Source organism: Gossypium hirsutum, chromosome D02 (genome assembly GCF_007990345.1).
Source record: "Gossypium hirsutum isolate 1008001.06 chromosome D02, Gossypium_hirsutum_v2.1, whole genome shotgun sequence".
Taxonomy (NCBI): Eukaryota; Viridiplantae; Streptophyta; class Magnoliopsida; order Malvales; family Malvaceae; genus Gossypium; species Gossypium hirsutum.
The window spans coordinates 49,210,349-49,218,527 of record NC_053438.1 but is presented as its reverse complement, the minus strand read 5'-3'; the positions used below and the strand labels follow the sequence as shown (position 1 = coordinate 49,218,527).

Sequence of the window (8,179 nt, the reverse complement as noted above, 5' to 3'; positions counted from 1 at the left end):
TTTTGAAAAATGCTGTGAAAAAGTGCTGTGAAAAAGTGCTTTTGAAAAGTTTGGTTTAAAATTTGAGTGTTTAGCATTGCGGTCAAAAACTGCTTTTGAGAAATAAAATGTCCATATTAGACATGTTATTATCAAGTAACAAATATGCATTTAAATAATATTTAAATTAGTTAATGTTATTATATTTTAGTAAAAATATAAAAAACTTATTATAACTTGTTAATATTTTAATATATGAAATATAAATTTTAAATATTTTTAAGCAATAAATATTAATTATATATAAAATTTAATTAGAATATATAAACTATATTTTAAATATTTAAATATAAACATTAAATATTTGTAATTAGTATTTTAAAAAATATTTTTTATTTTTAATTAATGATTTTAACACATTTTTAATTAAGCACTAAGAAAAAAAAGGGAAAATACTATGTTATTAGAGGGTTGAAAATGTAATTAAGCACTAAAAGTGCTTTCAAAAGAAAATGCTAAAAATTTTAGCCAAAAACAAATTGTTTAGAATAACTTTTCTTCCAAAAGTGCTTTTGGAGCTAGAAGTGCTTATTGCAGAACAAGTCGTACATAAAAAACCAAAATCAAAAGGCTGTGACTATCAAATGCAATCTCATTTCTTCTTGGCAGCAGATTTGGTGACCTTAGCACCATTTGGATCATTTTCTCTACGCTCTTGATGACACCAACAACCACAGTCTGACGCATGTCCTTGACAGCAAGTCGTCTAAGGGGTGGGTACTCAAAGAAAGTCTCCACAACCATAGGCTTGGTGGGAACCATATTTATCATCCCTGCATCACCATTCTTCAAGAACTTGGGCTCCTTCTCGAGCTCCTTTCTAGATCACCTGTCGGTCTTGGTCAGCAATTCGGAAAATTTCACAGCAATGTGGGAGTTATGGAAATCAAGGACTGGGGCATATCCGTTTCCAATCTGCCCAAGGTGGTTCATGATGATGACTTGAGAGGTGAAGCTGGCAGCCTCCTTTGCAGGATCATCCTTAGAGTTTGAAGCAACGAAACCATGCTTGAGATCCTTAACAGCAACATTCTTGACGTCGAATCCAACATTGTCACCAGGGAAAGCCTCAGAGAGGGCTTCATGGTGCATCTCTACAAACTTCACTTCAGTGGTCAAACCAGAGGAGCCAAAGGTCACTACCATACCAGGCTTAAGGACACCAGTCTCAACATGACCAATAGGGACAGTTCCAATGCCACCAATCTTGTAGAAATTCTGAAGTGGGAGCCAGAGTGGCTTGTCTAAAGGCCTCTTGGGCTCATTGATCTGGTCAAGAGCCTCAAGGAGAGTGGGACCTTTGTACCAGTCAAGGTTGGTAGACCTCTCAATCATGTTATCTCCCTCAAATCTAGAGATTGGGACAAATGGGATATTGTCAGGGTTGTAACCAACTTTCTAAGATATGAGGAGACTTTATTCACAATTTCATCATACCTTGCCTTGTATTAATAGTGTAGAAAGTTGTTAGTTAGTTGTGAATCTGGTAAAATGTTGTTGCTCAGTTTAGAGCAGTTACTCAAGTCTCTATAAATATTGTACCTTGTGTATTTAGAGATTAAGAATTTTGGAATAAAAGAAAGAAGTTTATTCTCTCATTCTCTGTTTCATTAGATATTTCTATTTTCTGTTTTCATAGTTCTTTCATGGTATCAAAGTTGAAAGGATTTCTAGTATCTGTGGGGTTTGTGGTATCGAAGTCTGATGATTCCTTATTTGTTAGGGTCGAACCAAATTCAATGTTGTGTGTTCTTGTGTACGTTGATGATATTATTGTTACTGGTGATGTGCCTACTGTTATAGAGTGGTTTGTTCAGTTGTTGAATAGTGAGTTCTCGCTTAAGGACATGGGCGATCTTCATTACTTTCTTGGGATAGAAGTTACTCGTTCTTCATCAAGATGTCTTCATCTCTGTCAGAATAAGTATATACGTGATATTCTTTTTGGTGTTCGATGGAAAATGCGAAGAGTGTTCATACACCGATGATTAGTTCTTCTGTTATGGCTAGAGATGATGGTGAGCGTTTAGAGGAGCCAACTGAATATAGGAGCCTTGCCAAAGTATTGCAGTATGTTACTCTTACGAGGCCTGATGTTGCATATGCTGTAAATCGGATATGTCAGTTTCTGCATTGTCCCACTTCTGTTCATATGACTGCTCTGAAGCGCATTTTGCGATATCTAGGTGGAACACTTGAACTTGGGGTTGTGTTTCGTCTGTCCACTAGTTTGTCCTTAGTTGGGTATGCTGATGCAAACTGGGGATTAGATTTTGATGACCGGAGATCTACTACTGAGTACTGTGTTTATTTCGGACATACTCTCGTGTCATAGTGTACGAAGAAACGCCAGGTTGTTGCTTGGTCTACTGCTGAGGCAGAATACCGGACTCTTGCAGCAGTCACTAGTGAGGTTACGTGGCTTTTGTCGTTACTTCAAAAATTACATGTTCAATCTACTAGTATTCCCAATATTTGGTGTGACAATTCTGGTGCAGTTGCGGTTACTGCTAATCCTGTTCTACATTCGAAGTTTAAGCACGTTGAATTAGATTTATTTTTCGTTCGTGAAAAGGTTGATGATGGTTCCGTCGCAGTTGGCGAGGTTCCCGCGTGTGATCAAGTCGCTGATGTTCTCACTAAGCCACTTTCGCTATCGAATTTTGCTCGTTTTCAGAGTTTCCTACGAGTCTTGCCTGTAGAGAAGATGGATGAATATTAGTAGTGTAGAAAGTTGTTAGTTAGTTGTGAATCTGGTAAAATGTTGTTGCTCAGTTTAGAGCAGTTACTCAAGTCTCTATAAATATTGTACCTTGTGTATTCAGTGATAAAGAATTTTGGAATAAAAGAAAGAAGTTTATTCTCTCATTCTCTGTTTCATTAGATATTTCTATTTTCTATTTTCATAGTTCTTTCACCTTGGAGTACTTTGGAGTTGTTGCATCCATCTGTACAAGATGATAATTGAAATCAGTTAGTCGGAAAATCAATTTTAGATCACCAAAATTATTGATAAAAAGAACATCAATACAATCTAACAACAAACTCCAACATGTTCTAAACCTTACCTTGTTGCAGCAGCAAATCATCTGCTTGACACCAAGGGTAAACGCAAGCAAAGCATGCTCACGTGTCTGACCATCCTTTGAGATACCAGCTTCGAAACCACCAGTGGTCGAGTTGATAATTAGAACAATGCAGTAGTGTTTGGTAGTCTCTAACTCTCACCTTGTATATGCCCCTGAATTCGTCTCTATTATAAATGTATTTAAAAAATTATATCTTTATAATTTTATTTCTATATGTGTTAAATACAATTACTTAAAAATAAATAAACAATTTTAGTAAGGTTAAATTTATAACAAATTTGATATATCTACGTTATAACATCTTTTATATATATAAATAAAAATAGATTAAATAATATGTAATTGAATAAGCTGAGGCAATGTTTTTGTGCGCTAAAATGTGCTTTTCTTTTGACTTAAGGAATTAAGAATAATAGATAAAAGTAAGTGAACAAATTTGATATAAAAATCCTTAATTAGTCTAATTGAAAATTTTATCATATTAATTGAATATCTTAAATCAAATAAAACTATAAATTCAAATATTATATTTTTTCCACTTAAAAAATTTTAAACTTAGTTTTACAAAGATTTATTTTTTACAATTAATATTAATATAATTATATTGAATAATATAATATAATATAATATAATATAATATAATATATGTTTAATAATCAATTAGTGGAATCAAAACTATTGAAACGGAAACGAATGATGTTCCTTTTGACTTCAATTTTGATTTTTCGTTAAATGAAGAAATTGATGGAAGGTTAAAATTTGTAATATATTTTCATATTTTAATATTTTTAATAATGACAAATTTATTCCAAGATCTTTTAAGTTTATTATTAATTAAGTTCTCAACAGTTAAATTTTTATAATTTAATTCATAAATTTTAATTAGTAATTTTTTATCGGTTTAATTTCTTAATCATTATTTAATATAAAAATCTCGATTTATGAAATCGAATTTCAAAATTTTATTTTTTAACTTTAGTTAAAATTGAATAGTTACAATAATATTATTATTTATTTTAAAAAAATAATATTAAATATAATTAAAAAATTATTTGTAACTTTATAACTGATTCCGCAATAATAATAAATAGAAACTTGGAAAAGTGGATTAGTCAGATACTTTTTAGTTTTATACAAACTGTTCTTCCTTTCCTCTCTTTACGCGGTTGTAATACTCCTTATCTGTATTCGACGCTGGAACAGAGTACGAAACATTATCGGACTTAAACACAAGCAAACATACATTTTCGAGTCATAAATTTTTGTCCAAATTAAAACTTTTTGCATTTAATCATAAAGTCCCTAATACGAGCCTACAATGCCCAAAACATGCTTTGGAAGTGGTTCGGGACTAAACCGAGAACTTTAGAAATTTTTACAACACTTACAAATTTTTTGTCATGTGTAGGGGTCGCATGCCCGTGTGGCTTGGGACATGGCTGTGTGGCTTGGGACACGCCCGTGTGGTCACACACGCCCATGTCCTGACCTCGTGTAATTCTCTGACTTGTAACTCATGACTAAATTGAGATCACAAGGCCAAGTCACATGCCGATGTGCTAGGCCGTGTGGAAATTTAATTTTTATAAATTGGGTGCAAACTTCACATAGCCAGGGCACATGCCCGTGTTCGAGGCCGTGCCATCCACACAGCTGAGACATACGCTCGTGTCTCTGCCCGTGTGCTCAATTCTGAGCATTCTGTTTCTCAAAATTAGGATGCAGGGCACACAAGGCCAGAGCACATGCCCGTGGGGCAAGCCGTGTGTCACACACGGCCTAGACACACACCCGTGTGTCTACCCGTGTGGACAAAAATAATGCTATTTACCAAGCCATTTTGTCACCCTTTAAAGCACACTCTTACACAACATAACATAGCACCAATCCAAGCATATACATACAACCAAAACATCAACACATCATTCACATGCTACATCTATCATACATAAACATCACATACTTATCAACTCAAATCATGCAGGTTTCCACATTCATGAAAGGCATCATCATATGAATATACTTATACCAATATTAGCCAATTTCAAATGGCCTTATACAAAATGAACTTTCAACCAACATGATAGGAGTTGAAGTGTGATATTCAAAGGTAAAATGAGAGGAGTTGAAGTGTGATTGATCATGGATGCTTTATCTGAGTTTATTTGGAGGTTTTTAACTATTATAATGAACTGCCTAGACCCTTTGGAAAGCAGTCTTAGCCTTTAATTTAGAAATAAAGAGTATTTGCTTTGTGCAAACCTCAGGAACGATTTCTTAATACTATTTCTTCATTATGCAACTGACAGAAGAGTTTACTTTTTTTGCTTTCTTTTTATGATCTTGTTCGGTGTCTTCAGCTCATATTTTTTCCTTTTAAATTGGATTGCTAATAAATTTTTTTGGTATTTTCATCCACTAATAAATCAAAGTATCTCTTTTAATATTTGTTTGAGAGCTCTATGGTGAATATAACCCATGTATGCCTCAATCGTGTGTATACACATGTTATCTTGGGCTTATTTTATATTTTCCTACCATATCTAAAAATTAGTACATATTCGAGAAGAGTTCATGGAAGTTGCGTGTGACTTACTGGTGCATGATTATCCTATTGAAGAAAAGGTGGTTTGGTACTATACCAATGATTATTTTGAGAGCACCATCGCAGCACGTATTGAAAAGTAAACTTTGATGCTGCATTTGATTGAAATGTTGGTGTCGACATTCGGGTGTTGCTACAACTGCACTGATCCAACTATGGCTGTTGATGTAGGTTTTAGTAAATGCTTTAGGAATTGCACCTTAACAGTTTTCTAAAAAAGAAAATGGTAAAATATCATTAAGCAACTAAAGTGTTACCCGATATAAGTTAGTGCATGACATTTCGATATATAAATCCATGTTCTCATTAATGAGCTATCAAGCTAGTCTATATGCAATCCTATTGGTCTTTCTATGAATGAATTAGAAAAAAATGGAATAAAAAACTGTAAATAGTTCATGAGCTACAAAAACAAATTCAAAGAATGATTATATGATTCTTTAGGTACTATTATCAAATATGAAATTCAAAGTATTATGACTTTTCGTAAGAGGATAATGATATAAATAATATAATCTTTTTGGTAACAAAATAATATAAATTATAGTTCATTGCAGGCACACGCACGCAGGCGCTTTGCACTCACACATGCACTCGTGCACAGACACACACACAATTTTAATAATGATCAATTTATTCCAAGGTCTTTAGGTTTATTATTAATTAAGTCCTCAATAGTTTTTAAATTAAAAATTCAATATCGATTGAACTTTTACAATTTAATTCATAAAATTTTATTCTTGATTTTCTTTCGATTTAATTTCTTAACCATTATTTAATATATTTTCATATTAACTCCATAAATCCTTCTATTCATAATTTCACAATCTCGATTTATTAAATTCATGAAAGATCGAGTTGCAGGTTTGTGCAAGTGTACACAGTCGTTATCCAGTAATAAGTATGTATTGAGTTATCGTCGCCATAGGGATTGTATTTGTGTTAAATCACTTAATTGTAAAATTATACTAACAACTTTGGTAAATAAAAACACAATATGGTTTAGAAGTGATGATTAAAATTAAATATATTAAACTAAATGCAATTATCCCTAATGCAAATTATCCTAAGTATGCAAACTATATGAATGAAATAGATTTTAGCAAAAATAAACACAATTTGCAACAATTATAACATAAATAAACTAGGACAATTACTTTAATTAAACTCAATTTATTATCAACATGCTTAATAACATTCGGAAAAATATTTCATGGCAACTTGATCTTTCATGAGTTTGGAAACCACATTAGGTCCTTTCGGAATCCTTTATTTAGTAAATACGTATTTTACTGATCCTTATTTACTAAGGGTTTCTTAGCATTCGTGTGAGGTAACAGGGACGTGTTAGGTTTGAAACAGTTTAATCACAAAAATCCAAAAACTATGCAGATAATAGAGCTTGGTTAGAGTTGTTATGCAACCTGCAATTTAATCGGGTTAGGATCTAAATTGAGCATGCACATTTCAATTATGTGTCCACTAGTCGTCATCTGGTTAGGATCGCTCAACTAATTCAGGTGCATTTCAATAACGTATGAACGAAATACAGACTTGATTTTAATTGAAAACATGATCGATTGAGGCACAAACATTATAAGATGAATCAAATAAATATTATTTAATAAAAGCTATCATCCTAGCTTAAATAAAATTAAGCTAACATTGTTGTAAACAAGAACAAAGAACACATAGCAAACATCTTTAAATTAAATTTAAAGAAAAGAAAGATTAAACCCAATTCAGAGTGGCTGTCACCCAAGACTTTGACTGACGAGGCTCCTTCGCTCATTCACTTTGCTCCTTTGCTGATGGCCCTCCAAGGTGGCCAACTAAGGGCTTTTTTAAGAGGATTAATTGCTAAAATCTCTTTGAAAAGATGATGCTAGGCGTGGGGAATGGAAAATGGTAAAGAGAATTGAGAGAAAAGAGAGAATGATGAGGGATGCTGGATGAGGATCAAATGAAGTCTTATTTATAGGTGAAGAGAGGAGAGTAGTTTGCTAAAAATAGAGAGGTTTAGTCTCTTCAAGCTTTTCCAATGAGTGGTCGGCCATGATTAGTGGATTTTGAGTTGAATTTTGCTTGATTTTTAAGCAATTTATATGCCATAACAACTCAGGACTAAGACTCGGTCAAATGTAAATCTTCGAGCAAATCTCTAATTTCTTCAACATTGCAAGGACCTTGTGTAATTAAACCAAAAATTGGTTTATGTGGACAGCCATGTGTAGCCGAAATTGGGTTGACTTGGTCTTCAATTTGGACAGTTTTTGTAATCCAACAAAGCTATCAGACCTGTCCAAAATAAATCAATAAATTAAAGGACCAAAGAACAAAAATTTTCCAATTTAAATAACTAATTAAAACTCAAATTATTAATGAAATATTTTAAAATGAATTATTAAATATAATTTTATATTTTATTATTTAATTTAATCATGCA

At 32.7% G+C, this 8,179-nt stretch overlaps 1 pseudogene; it reads right to left on the bottom strand.

The window, feature by feature from the left end:
• Positions 1 to 631: 631 nt before the first annotated feature.
• Positions 632 to 3,219, bottom strand: LOC107908294 (elongation factor 1-alpha-like; annotated as a pseudogene).
• Between the last annotated feature and the right edge of the window lie 4,960 nt (positions 3,220 to 8,179).